The 14,156-nt window shown below is 48.6% G+C and overlaps 1 pseudogene; it reads left to right on the forward strand.

Moving 5' to 3' along the window:
- The first annotated feature begins 809 nt into the window (after positions 1–809).
- On the forward strand, positions 810–12,137 carry LOC146176151 (glutathione peroxidase-like; annotated as a pseudogene).
- Positions 12,138–14,156: the final 2,019 nt, after the last annotated feature.

The following is a 14,156-nucleotide window of genomic DNA, read 5'->3' on the forward strand; positions in this document are numbered from 1 at the left end:
ACCGGGCTGGAGGAGTGCCACCGGAGCAAGGCAATCAAGAGGACCTGATTAATATAGCGAAATAACAATGCACTACAGACTGAGCGGGAGGGTCCTACCACCACCAGACCCCACGTTAGGCAAAGAGGAAACAACAGCATGGAGAAAGCTACAGACAAATGCATACCCGAACCCAGTTCTAGTCAACCATATATGGCCGGAAACACGATCAGACCTATGCTATTTATGCAAGGAGAGGGGATCACTAGATCACATATGGGAATGTGCGAAGTCACCAGGCAGGGCTAAAGATATAACTAAAGACACATGGGAGACCATTCTGCGAAGCTCAGACCCAATTGAGCCCAAAGAAAAATTGTTCGACTGGGCGAAGATGCCACTGGGGTCCAAGAACTATCGGCCTGCAACTAAGGCGACTGTCCCACCTTCCGGATCTAACCCTCAAAGAGCGGGATAGTCACTTTGTTGGACAAATAAAAATTCTCTCTTTCTCGCTCTCTCTCTCTCCATCAAAACGCAGCCACCAGGTGGATTTTCATGTAATGCGACTAATATGTCGTTTAGCTTAAATTTTCTGATAGTGAGAAGTGAAACGCAACTCATTGCTCCAGCCACAGAAACTCCAATCTTACAACAGATGTCCTGGCGCCGTACACAGAGCCATTTCAGGCCTCTCTCCTAACTACGATTAACGATACCTGCCGTGGCCGCAGCGTGCAAGCGCCCTCCGCTGCAGGATAAAAGAGGGAACAAAAGGACTTCCTGCAGCATTTAAATCCCGGCAGCGGGCCGGCAGCAGCCACGCACACATGTGGGCGCCTCTAGGTCTAGCTTTGTTTTGCGCTGCCCATGCAGCGTCGGCGTCAGATGAGTATCCACAGAAAGTCGACTGTGATGGGCGGAGGTCTCCCGACTCTCTTTACGATTTCGAGTTTCCTGAGATCACGGGTGACAACCCCCTAAAGCTGGACCAGTACCGGGACTACGTGCTGCTCCTGGTGAACGTGGCCACCTACTGAGGACTCACCTGGAACTACTGGGAACTGAATGCACTTCAGGACAAGTTCTGGGAAAGAAACTTCACCGTCATCGGCTTCCCTTGCAACCAGTTTGGAAAGGTGAGGATTATTGAGCGTCAGTGACCGCGTGCTCCCCGGTGGCAGCGGTAAAGATGTAGATACCTGCACTGCTTTCGAACTGTTTCCATGTCTCTTCCAAGTTCTTGTTGTATAGCCATTTCTTTGTCTCGGAGACGGTATTACCGCTTTTCCCGCAACACGCATCAACCAAGCAGTTCTTGTGCTCACATTGTACCTGCTAATCAATGGCGTTTATTACGATACTTATTTCCTTCGCTCGATTTTTCTATCATAGATATCTTCTTAGCCTCCCTAAGGTATGCACTGAGGAGCTTCTTTCGAAAGCTCGTTTCCCTGGTGTTTTCTCATGTCCGTCCCCTACGCTCACGGCAAGCCTTATCCGCCCCTACGCTCACGGAGGTGGGAGCGTCGCAGCATGTATTTCTTCGATTTTTTTTTATACTGAAAGTAAATTATCGATAGTCCCCGCAGCCCCTTATGGTGAGGAGGTACGGCATATGACTGACATGCTGTTTTAACTGATCATCATATGTGCCTATGATGCATGCTATTTCCAATAATAACAAACGTCTTAAGCAAATCTGACGATTGTAAAATTAAATTTTTGGCACGGTGACTCTCTTTGCCTATTTGCCTATGCACCATTGTGTTTTGTTAATCGCAAGGCAAAAAAAGTTCTTATCGGTAAAGCTGTCTGAGCTCCCGTTCTGCATTAAACCAACACTTCAACAATTTCTTTCTTTCCGGAACCTCGGCAGCATCAGTTAAGCTACGAGATAAATCTGAAAAGGCTTTCTAAGCTCCAAGTCACTGGGCTCAGATGTGATGAGTGGTTGTGCAAAGTCTTCATTAAGCCAGGCTTTCTGGGACACATTCTGATCATGAGGCTACTGCGAGATATTACAAGATACTTTTATGAACATGCTGATGGGAACAATCTAGGCTTCCTATGATTGGCAAAAATCACGTTTCTTTAACTTTTTCTTGGGGAAGTAGAGAATAGTTGAAACTGCCGTAGAAAACAAAATGACTAATCTTTTGAAAATAATTGTGAGGCAGCTGCCGAACACCGTAGCATATTTGATGAACATATATTGATAGGAATGGTCTTTGGCTTTCGATACGTAACGATATTTTCCTCTTCAAATTAGTCTCGCGCTCACAGGGGATGATTAAGGCGTTGTAGAAAATCAATCATGTGCGTTTTTGAAAATAAATAGCAATAACCCGCAAGCCTGCCGAGAGACGCGATATCAGGATATATGCATTCTTATGGAGCAGCCATGCAATGAGCGAAAAATGTTTAAGAATTCTTTCTTAGAATTTTTAAGAAATTTCTTGGTACATATGTATCATCATGTATTCTATGCATGTATCATCATCAAGCGTGACCCAAATTACAATGAATGGCGCGATAGCCTCCTGATAATTTAAAAATTCCCTGGCTAACCTTAAGTCTGCTTAGGTGCAGTAATGCGAAAGCATTGCGTGTTCTGTCACGGCGCCTGGCGGATTCGCCCAACACTATAGCTAGCAAACTTCGACTGCACTCGGACAAATGGCGGATGTATATGGCGTATTTACCAAGGTGAAATGAAGGACTGGTGTAGATGGAGCTTCATGAACGCACCGATGTTTGCTGCGCAGGAGAGTATGTTGCAGTTTTACACGAGGCGTGATCGGCTGCGGTGATGCCACAGTGCTCTCGTGTCTGGGCCAGGGAGGCTGATCCGTTCATTCTGACGCGGATTCAAAACTCAGTCGCGGCAATGATTTTTTTCTCCATTGGCAGTTCATGCGGACGCTCTATGTCCGTAATTCCTTCCCCGTCACTCTTGACCCAAAAAATGTTTTCGCATTAATTAGGCCAAATCTTCATCCGCCATGCTCTTTCCTTCTTGATCCTCCTTTCCCTCCAGCTGCCAACGGTGCCCACGGCACGCTTTTTCTCATAAGCGAGAGCTAGCCAGCCGCGGCTTGTCAGCGGAGGCATTCAGCTTCTCAACGCAGCGTAGAAGGCAGCATCTTCAATACTGAAAGGGAAGCCCTTTAGCAGATTCTTTTTCTTATTTCCCCTGAATAGTAGACAAGGATGTAAAATGAGCTTTTAATTCGCACAGTTGATTTGGTGTCCCAAACAAATTTCCCGTCGCAAAACATTTTATGGCCTGCATCAGACTTTGCACTCCCTTTGAGGTTTATATAAGGGCCGCCTGGCTTGTTTCTGACGAAGGCTCTTAAGCGTGCACTGAAATCGCACAGCACAAGAGCGCTTTGCTTTTCGCCTCCATCCAAAAGCGGCCGCCGAGGCCGGTATTCGATCCCGCATCCATGGGCACAGCAATCCAGCGCCATAACCACAGCGCCACCCCGGCGGGTTGAGTAACTGTAAGGCTGATATTGTGTTTGAGCAGACCAAAGCGCGCGTTTAACTCAAATCAATGAGTATATAAGTACAATTCAACGCAATAGCTGCTAGAAGCATAGGGTATACATTTTTTTTTTTTTGCCCTGTTAGAGCGTGAGGCGAATTCAAGTTCCGGCCGACTTTAGGCGTGAACTTTGAGCAGACAGAACATGATAGAAGGATCCCGGACAAGACTCCATGTGTTGGTATTCCTTTGTCCCCCTCGCAGCAAGAGCCGGGTGGTTCGGGTGAAGAGATTCTGAACGGCATCCACTACGTGCGACCGGGACATGGCTTTTCACCTCACTTCCGGCTATCCAGCAAGCTGGACGTCAATGGCGACACGCAGCATCCTTTCTTTGCCTTCCTCAAGGTGAGCGTGCTCGGTGCCCTTCCTGGGGAGACAGAGGAGTGGACGTTACAGATCTTGTATACTGTCTTCAGAATCATTGGTAGCTCAAGAAAGCTCTGTCTGTTTGTGTGTGGGAAGCGGGTGGGGGGTGGGGGGGGGGGGGGCGTGTGCGCGCTTTTAGTGACCTTTTGGGTAAGCTCTGCCGGCATGTCAATTGAGTCACGTTCTTTTTTCGCGCATTTCATTACAATTTGGGGAACCATTGAAAGCCATGTACAAGCTTCCTCTGCTTCGATAGCATCTTAAACTTTCAGTTTTAAGCATCTAGCAGCGGTGAAGGCGCTCAAAGGATAACCAGCAACCTTAATACTTCTATACGGGCGCCTATCTCGATCGGTTCGGTCTACATGACGAATCTAGTGGACGACAAGAGAAGATTTTTCGGCATCATTTCACCCCCCCCCCCCCCATCCCCCTCCTTCCAGCCCTATTTGCAACTCATATTTATTTGGAGCAGTCAGCGCTTTCTAAGCTGTCCCCTCCCCCCCCCCCTCCCCTCCACACACACACAAGGAAGGATTCGCCGTTGTCTAGAAATCCAACTTCATTTCAACAAGTGTGGAGCATTGTGGTGTGGAGGTGATATTTTATTAGATACAAAGAGAGCCTTTCTCCTTTAACATTTTTGTGGCTCACTGCAGCCATATATCCTTGGCGTACCAGTCAGCAAAAATCGAAAGTACACCCTTCAGAATATTTATTAATATCGCGCGAGTGTAACTGCTCGGCATTGCTGACACCGGAAGACAAAGGAGAGGAGAAAGCGTTGCGAGGGCAATGCAGTTACTATTCTAAAGCTATCCAAACACTTGTCCCCATGTCCATGAATGTGTTTGCGTCTGAAAAACACCCTGTGGGTATTCGCCATTGCGACTGAGGCCATCCTCATCATCATGCTCACAATGTCTGCTGCTGGATCGAGTAATTAAGCGCCATCTTCTAAGGTGTTCTGGTTATTGTGAACAAGCCCCCGCCTGTTATTCTTCGGCAATCCAAGTTGCTGAGACCATGCACTTGCTTTTATACGAGCTGCATATCGTGCCGGTGATATCTGTTAGGAGTGCACATTTTAGAAGCCACAGTTACGATTGTTTCTTTCGAAAAACTAAGTGTAGAGGACCCTCGGTATTGCCGCAATAATTAATAAGGCAGTGATTACTCACTGGCGCCCACCGAAGCCCACCAAACCTGTTGCACAACAAAGTTAAGCTTTCACCGAAACTTCACTGTTGAAGAAAAATTCATCCTGATACGGGGTTTGAACCTAGGACCAGTGCCTGTCCAGGGCAGTCGCCTTGCCAACTGGGTTAACCAGAAACGTTAGCAGATCACGTTGTTTTACTGGAACGAACTGACCAATCATCCGAAGTGGGGATACTATTGTTCCAAGTTTCGGGGAATCCACTAAAATGGCGGATATTTCTTATATGCGAGTAATTACGTAACAATAATTAAAATAATATCTGTGAAGAATCTTTCCGCAAAGGCAACAGGATGCTGCCGTCGCGCTTGCAATGTTCCGCATTTATATAAATTCACAGCAATAAGCACGCAGCAGATGGAACAGAAAAGAAACGCTCTCAGTACTCGACAATAGCACTTGCTTCGTGGGGATTCCTTCGTACGAAACAGAGCAGCCGAGCACACGAAGCTGCCTCCAGCGTCATGTCCGACGAGCATGGCCGTTTTCTTTTCCTATTTCTGTTCTCCTTCGCTCCGGTGCCTCAGCAACCAGAAACTGATGCGAGCGCAATAATATAAAAAAAGCCACAAGACTGCATACATCAAGCCTAAAATTACTGAAATAATACCGATGAGATGAGAACCCTAAAACACTAAATAAAACATTTATTTTTATTCTTTCCGCGGCCTCAAGGCGGTATCCTAGCAACGCGGTGTTTAACGCCTTATACTCCGCCGCTGTCGATAGGAGGTGTCCTGCTCCATGTGCCCATCTTGATAAGTTCGACATTTGCGTCGGTGGTGAAAGTCTATGTTCTTGGCGCAAGTACTGTCAACGCTAAATGAAGCATGGACATAAGGACTGTGACGTCATACCACGAATTTAAATACACTAACTGATGAGGAAAACGTGGCGGCAAGATTAATGAACATTTAAACGCACCGGTCTATGTCTTATCGAAGTGAATGCTATATTTGCTGCGTATTCTGTCCCCATAGCTAATACCTTATCAGTTTTAGGGAGAAAGCGATCATTTCTATTATCGTCAGAGGCCGGCAAAATCTTTCTTGTGCCTCATCAGTTTCCATAGCAACTATGACGCCAACCGTTGTCGCGCCATCACGGTAATTAAAAGGATGTCATGCACAAGAAATAACCATGTGGCAGTGTCTCTCCCTCTATCGGCTCCATCACGCCATTTGCCCTTGCCTTGTCAGATGGAAGGAAGGATGCACTAGGTGCGATCCTCCTGTGAGGGTACAGACCTCAACCTGCGACCATCATCATCCTACGGCTACCCCAGGCAAGGCCTGCCGCACCATAAGGTTTGGGGTTTTTTTTGTTTCGGGGAGCGGGCTTTTCCCAGCCAAGGGGCTCATGCAGTCCGGCCTGTTCCCACCGGGGCGGGGTCGCAGTGCATATGCACCACGTCCGCACCACCACGGTGGGTCGAAGCCTGACGCGAGCAAGTCTTCTAATATCTCACTTCGAGTTTTCCGTTTTCTTCTTTGAAGATCACTTCTTTCTCCCTAAGTGGCGTCTCTCTCTCTTTAGGTGGAACCATAGTTCTTTTCTGATTTTGGCCTTCACTTCATGGAGGCTCGGAGTCTTGTTCGAGTAGGCCGCTTTGCAGCGGGCCAACCACACCTGATAGTTGACCTCTGCCAGTGTCAAGACAAACTGTTCGCGCCCTTCCTTTGGAAGCGGGTTGAAGTAGCGCACGGTGGGGTATGGGATCCCGGGGAGGCCGAACATATCTCTCAGACGCTCTAGGAGTGCTGCGGGAATTAGGCAGTCAAGAAAGATGTGCTCCGCTGTCTCTCGGGCCAAGCAGAAGGGACACAGGTCAATCATTCCTGACGTCGCAGGGACGAAGGCACGCCTTCTAAAAGGTAAGATGCCTCTTGCGAACCTCCACATCAGGGAGGCTCGGCGTGCATCGAGGAAGTGGGCTGTAATGTACTGCCAACTGGGTCTTTCTGCACATAGCATGTATCTTGATAGGCGGGCAGGGAGCGGAGGGGTGATAATATTGATAATATATTTCAGGTGCATGGTTCGTGGGTCAACGTCAGACGAGTTTTCTTTCAGGTACTCTAAGTCTGCGGCTGCGGTTCGGTAAAATGATAGGGGCGACCCTGCATGCGGGGTGTTGTGGTGTAGGGCCTTCTCAGTGAATGTTCGCAGCCGTGTCGACAGATAGTACGAAGCCATAGTTTTTGTTAGCGGCATGTCGCATTCGACGGCTCTGAATGTCCATTTGATGTGCAGAGCCCTTGCGAGAATATCCAGATCGGGCAGCCCCAGGCCACCTTTGAATCTGGGCAGGCAGACAATGGCTCGTTTTACCTTATAGGGGGCTCCCTGCCACAAAAAGCGGTATATGTGTTTCTGGAGCTGTTTTTTCTTGTCTGGGGGGATGTCAAGAATGCTGGCCACAAAGCTGAGGGTAGAAATCAGCATTGTCTTGATGATGGTGGCCTGCGCAGTCAGGGGACATTTTAGAGCACCAAGGTTGTGGGTTTTGATGCTCAGTTGCTCTTCAACCCTATTCCAATTTCTAGGCGCTGGCCCAGCCGAATCGAAGAAATATCCGAGGATTCGTGTCTCGAGAGTAACAGAGATCGATTAGATAGTGGTAGGGGAGGGGGTCGCGTTCAAGGCCATAACAGTGGATTTTTTGTGATTGAGGCGAGCCCCACTCGCTTGGCAGTACTCCGTAGTTAATTCAAGTAGTCTCTCCAGTGATGTTGTGTCTGGCACCACCACAGAAACGTCATCCGCGTAGGCGAACACTGGAGTGCAGGGAGGGCCAGCTGGCAAAGGTGTTTTGTGGATGCCGCCATCTCTAACAATCTTTTGCAGGAGGGGTTCAATCGCTATGACATAGAGCAACGGGGAGAGGGGGCAACCTTGACGGACACCCCTTTCCACGGGGAATGGCATTGAGATGCGCCCTTGTACAATGACTGCTGCTTGTGGTGCGGCATAAAGCGCCTTGCACATATTTATGTACTGTACGGGAATGCGCGCGAGCTCAAGTGTCCTAAACAGGTACTCGTGACTCAGGCGGTCGAATGCCTTCTCTTGGTCCAGGGAGCAAAGAAATCCATTGATGCTGCGTGATTCCATCCATGTCAAAAGGTCTCTCAGAGCCATGCCGTGGAGTTCTACCGAACGGCCTGGGACACAGCAAGCCTGTTGCGGGCCTACTATTGACGATAGAGCAGGCGTCAGGCGTAAGGAGAGACATTTGGCAATTGCCTTGTAGTCCGTATTTAGAAGGGTTATTGGCCTCCAAGCTTTAAGGTCACTGCTCCTGGAAGTGTCCTTGCACAGGAGTGTGATGAGGCCTTCGTTCATACTTGGAGTTAGTTCCCCTCGCTCTAGGGCGTCGTTTGCTAAGTTGGTGAAAGCGGTCTTTAGCGACGGCCAAAACTTTATGTAAAAAGCTGGCGGGAGTCCATCCATACCCGGGCTTCTGTTTGGCTTCATCTGTTTTAGGGCTGTGTGTAGTTCTTCAGACGACAGCCATGTGTCGTCTAGGTTAGGTGCGTCAGTTGCTACCTCCAGCTGGAACGATGTGGGGGTGCAGGGCTCAGCAGCATAAAGTTCGATGTAGAAATCGCGTGCTAAACTCAATACCTGCTCAGGGTTCGTAACAATATGGCCGGTGAGTGGATCTTCGACTGCAGAGAGGGTTTCGTTCTTTCTGGCAAGGCGACGGCGTAGCAGATGACGCGAACACCATGCCTCGGTTTCCCATCGTTCAGCGCGTGCTGTTGCGCGAAGTCTGTCCCAGCGCCGATTTAGAAGACGATGGAACTCCTTACGCAGGGTGGCCAACGCCGCGGGGATGCTTGGTCCCTGAGAAAATGGGGCCGATAGCGCGATGATGGCATCCGAGACTATTCGGATTTCTTCTCTCTCTTCCCGCGCCATCTTCTTCCCCCACTCTTGGAGGCAAATCTTGATGGAGGTTTTCATATTATCCCAGCTTTGTGCATCCATGTTAGGGGAGACGTAACGCTTTATAACTTTGACGACTTCCTGCTGGACACGCTCGTCATCCAGAAGTCGCGTGTTTAATTTCCAGCAACCCTTTTCTCGTGGAGAAATATCAGCCGCACACAAGCTCGTGATAAGCAGCTTGTGATCACTTAGGGCATTGGGGAATACCCACACAGAGTGCAGGGAATCAGCTACGCTAGCAGAGACATAGACGCGGTCAATACGGCTTTCGAGACCACAGCCAGACCAGGTCATGCCGGCGCGACCAGGTTGTAGTGCGCGCCAAGCATCGGTTAAGTCTAACTCCTCCACCAGATCACGCAAGGTCTGTGCGCCATTATGGTCTCGTCTAAGCCGCCGCGGTGTGCCCCGAAGAGAGCGGCGGTCTTCTTTGAAGAGGACAGAGTTAAAATCGCCCAATAACAATATTTTGGCTGGGCCAATAAATCTCTCTTCTAGCCCCTCAAAAAATTCTCGCTGTCCAAAACGGCATGGGGCATATACATTAATGATGCGCATGCCATTGTTAAGGTCAATCGAGACAAAGCGTCCTGCGTTGTCCCTATCATGGCGTAGGACTGACAGGCCGGCGTCTCTTAGGAAAATGAGCGCAACTCCCCCTGAACCCTTCCTTCCGAAACTCCAATAGGATTTTGTGCTGAAACGGAGGTCAAAATTTTCAATTTGTTCTTGCCGGTGAATATAAGTTTCTTGAAGTGCGAGGATGTCGATCTTTTTGGCGCGGGCTATGTCTATTGTTTCAGCTTGTTTCGCTGCTTTAGTAAAGCCGCGAATGTTTAGCGTTGCGAGAACGAAGGAAAAGGCCAGGATGTAGCTAAAGGAAGGAAAGGGGGGAAAGCGCGACCACCTCATGAGGAGGGAGCGGTGTCATGAGCAGTGGGAGAAGCAGAAGGTGACTCCGCTGTGGAATCGGCGTCGTAGATGTCCGAGATGTCCGAGTAGCAATCACAATTCGTTGTGTTGCAAATGTGACAGCGATGTTGGCTCGGCATTTCTGTTTCAGTGTCAGAGCTGCTCTCGCTTATTGGTGGAGGGTTTTTCAGAAACGCACGCTTCGTCAACGGCGCGTCGGCGGAAGATTCCGATGATGTTGATGGCGCTGATTTTTTGGTTTTCTTCTTTTTGGGACTCCGCTTGCGTTTGGGCCGCACTGTGGTCGTATCCATGTCCTTCTCTTCATCTTCTTCAGTTTCAACCGATCGGTCTTTTTTTGCGGCAGCGACGCCGGCTGCACACTCTTGTTCCTCTACCGTGGCGGCCACTGAGAGCACCTGGCAGTGTCCAGTTTCAGTTTTCTTTTCGGGGTTCTGTTCGGGCGCTGTAGAGGGTGCGGCAATGTCCGTAACCGCTTTCCCGGCAGCGGACGTTGGGGGCACCTCGTGGTCTTCATAGACAACTTCTGCTTGGTTTTCTTCTAACTCTTCACATGGCGCGGCCGCAGCCGTCGCCTCCTTGCTATCTTCCTCGGTGACGGCGTTTGTAGACGCATCACCCTGCGTCTCGGTATCTTTCGGGTTCTCAGGAGTTGCCAGCACGAGTGCTGGTGCGGGCTGCTCCCAATAATCGGCTGGCTGTTCATTCACGTCTTCATTCCCTAGCACGGACGCAAATGTCCTCTTCTTACATGCCTTTACAGCGTGGTCCTCACCACACTTAGGGCACACGGCATCGCACACTTCATGCCCATACGCGCCGCAACGCTCGCACTGTGGCGTGTTGCAACTCGCGCCCATGTGCCCTTCATATCCGCACTTGCGGCATACCCTCTTGACTCCTTCATACTCGCACTGGATGGTTGTATCAATCACATCCAGGAAGTTCGGAATCTCAGACTTCATCTCTATCTTTATCCGTCGGATCCCCGTGGTGACGAACGGGAAACCGGGGACGGTCTGCCTCGATACTCAAAAGTCACCGCAGTTCCCTTAACATCTACGACGGGATCGTTCAGGAATCTCTCAACAGCAGCCCTAGTCTTCAGGAAAATCTCGAACTTCCCGCCTGTGAAATCTTGAACGCCACCCAGTTCCGTTTTCGAAAAACGTTTCACTAGGATTTTCGTCAGTTCTAGTGTAGTGGTGCCTTGCGGCACACGGCCGAAAAACGTAAAAGGCTTCAGCCGCTTGGCTCCTGGCATTGCAAGAACGCCGGACGCGCAAGTGTCCTCTCAGCGACGCGAGGCAAGAATGGCGGCGTGGACGCACAATAATCAAATCACAGGGCCAGCTGGCCAACTCACCCCTTTAGGTAACGTATCCGTCCTTGCGGCATCATCAATGGATGCTCACGTAGCGCCGGATTTGTCCTCTTTCGTATCAAATTTGCCCTTAAGGCATCACCAACGGATCTTCATGTAGCGCCGGATTTGTCCTCTTTCGTATCAAAATCGTCGCGCAATCGTTGTTCAAGCAGCGTTTAGGTTGGTGTCATACCATCTCGCTTCTCGGTTAGCATCCATATGTTAGTCAGGCTAGTGGCTAGTTTGTGATAGAAATTTGAACTGACTACATATGCAGCTCCAATAGTATGCCGTGCAGTAGCGACATAACGCTGCCAAACTCTTTCAGTCTCTCAATGACAAACTACCCAACAAAACTACTCTAAGCCACATCAAACAATGCCAAACAGTGCTGTCGCATATCTTAATATAGGTTTATGCGGAGTTATAGTAACTCCGGTTAATTTATTGTTCCGGTTTTATTTCCTTCTTCTCGCTTCCTTTGACGCTGAGAGTATGTCAAAATCGCAACGCAGGTTCATTCATCTTCCTCGTCGACTTATTTGCAGAGCCACTGCCCGTCCCCGGTGACGCAGTTCCGGTCCAAAGAAACTCTATTCTACTCTCCCCAAGACAGCGCCGACATCCGCTGGAACTTCGAGAAGATCCTCGTCGGTCGTGACGGCACTCCGCTGCGTCGATACGAGCCAGACTTCGCGCCGCAGGCTATTGAGGACGACATCGACGTATTGACGAGCGAAGGAACGTTGCCACCCATCGATTAGATGTACTAATTAGCTTGCTTCACCCGGTCCAGTATTTCAAAATTTCTAGTACGCGGCTTTGCTTAACCCCGATTGTGTCATGGTGAAGCATTGTATACAAAGCCTTCAAAGCGCATATCAAAACAGCAAGCTAGACAAAACTTCCAGGCTTTCGGTTTTTCTCGTCTTTTATAACGGTGGCCTTCAAGGCATCAAACAACGATTTTTGTTGGGCTAATTTGCTCGTTATGCTGGTCGTAAATGCGTGAAGTGCGACCAAGACGGACTCCCGTCTTTTGTCCATCTCTGTCGCGCTCCATGACGTCAGTGGAAGCATTCAAATAGAGGGTGTCGTACCCATAGGCATTGGGTCTTGCAGATAATGCCTTTCATCTTTCAGGCACTTTTTGCTAAAGAAGCTTTACTACACTGTTTACAGGAAACTGCAGATTAGTTATGCTTCCGGCTTTTTCGAACTATTAGTGCTGGCACAAGCTGGTTCAAATTGAGCGGAAGGGGCTGGCCATTTTCTTTTCAAACGTTAGCCCAACAGTTGCTAACAACAAAAAGCAAGCATCCGCATGAAATTTTGAGGCACGAGTTAAGGCATAAATAAAATGGGTGAGCAATCAAAGCAAAACCTACGAGAAGCAGGACGCTCAAAAATGGTTTCAAACCGTTTTAGTTTTCCACATTTTTCATTTTTGCATGGTTAGGGCATGCGGCAAGTTCGAATGTTGGAGGGTTTTGATGCGAGCTTTGAGCAGACAGGAGTGTCTGACAGCGCCGAGTCAAGCAGGTCTGGTATCCCAGTACCCGCACCAGGTGAGCAGGACGTTATGCCATTTATCCCGTGCCCTTCGTTCAAATTAGTAGCGGCCGTTCCAGCAGCGAGTGCTTGCCGACGCAGCCAGTATGATGACGATCCGACCTCAAAGCAAACGCCAGGTCGGCTCCGAAGACAGCCGCCGCCGCATCCTTCTTGTGCATTCAGGGTTGCCTCAGCGGCGGCTACCGGCTGCAGGTGCAGCCTCGCCAAACATGGCCGCCACATTCTCAATTATAATAAAAAAATAAAAAAAAACATCACGCCTACCTCGAAGCAGTGTTCTTGCGTCATTTTATTTTGTGAACCTATAGTTTAGCTTCCGTCGAAGGCTATGAAATACTTCTTTAGATGCTTTCTCACATGTTTCGCCCTCAGCCTGTGCGAAGAAATGACAGCGATGGAGAGTTTAAGAACTTAATGATGGCAGACCGGATCTCGTTGTTATTTACGTCCTATTTCCCCTGGGCTGTCCTATGGTGTGTTAGAAGTAAGCCTGCGGAACTGTATATACGCGTTCTTGCGATTGGCTGATTTTCAAAGATGCTATAGTACACTGCCCCTAATTGAGCAAACCTTTCGGGACCGTCTTAGGGAAACAAACAGGAAGTGAGCAAGTCCTCAAGCTCTATTGCGTAAAGCGATAGGCTAAGCGAAAGCTATCGCTGTGCTTATGCCTGTTTCGCTAATGCTAATGACCTACAATTAAGCCTATAGACCTACACGTGGGGAGGGGAACAAGGGGAGAAAAAGGAAAGAAAGAGCGCCAAGGAAAGGAGTCCTTCACATGTCCAGATATCTATAGTAAAAGGGACCAAAAAGCGTACACTTAAGTCTTGAACTCAAGAAAGCTAAAATAAGGCAATATAATTCGTCCAGCCTGATAAGCTATCGTCAGCAGACGTTTAATGGGTTACTATATTTTCTTTTATTTATACATATGTTCAATTTATAAATGTTAAATTTTGTGTTCTGCATTTTTGCAAATATTCATATGCTTTTATCTATTTTGTTGTAGTTTCTTGTAATTGTGGTTTATTTGTTTACTTTTGATTACATCCCTGTATCCCCCCTATGTAATACCCTCAAACTGAGGACCCTTAGGGGTATGTTGTATAAAATAAATAAATAAATTCTGCACACCAAAAATTGCGAAGGTTTGTTTAGGTTAAAACTAGTTACCCGAGCATAAGCTCTGTTAAGCGTGGCTACGC

This window comes from Amblyomma maculatum, chromosome 10, assembly GCF_055883805.1.
Source record: "Amblyomma maculatum isolate TAMU_Amacu chromosome 10, ASM5588380v1, whole genome shotgun sequence".
NCBI classification, from domain to species: Eukaryota; Metazoa; Arthropoda; class Arachnida; order Ixodida; family Ixodidae; genus Amblyomma; species Amblyomma maculatum.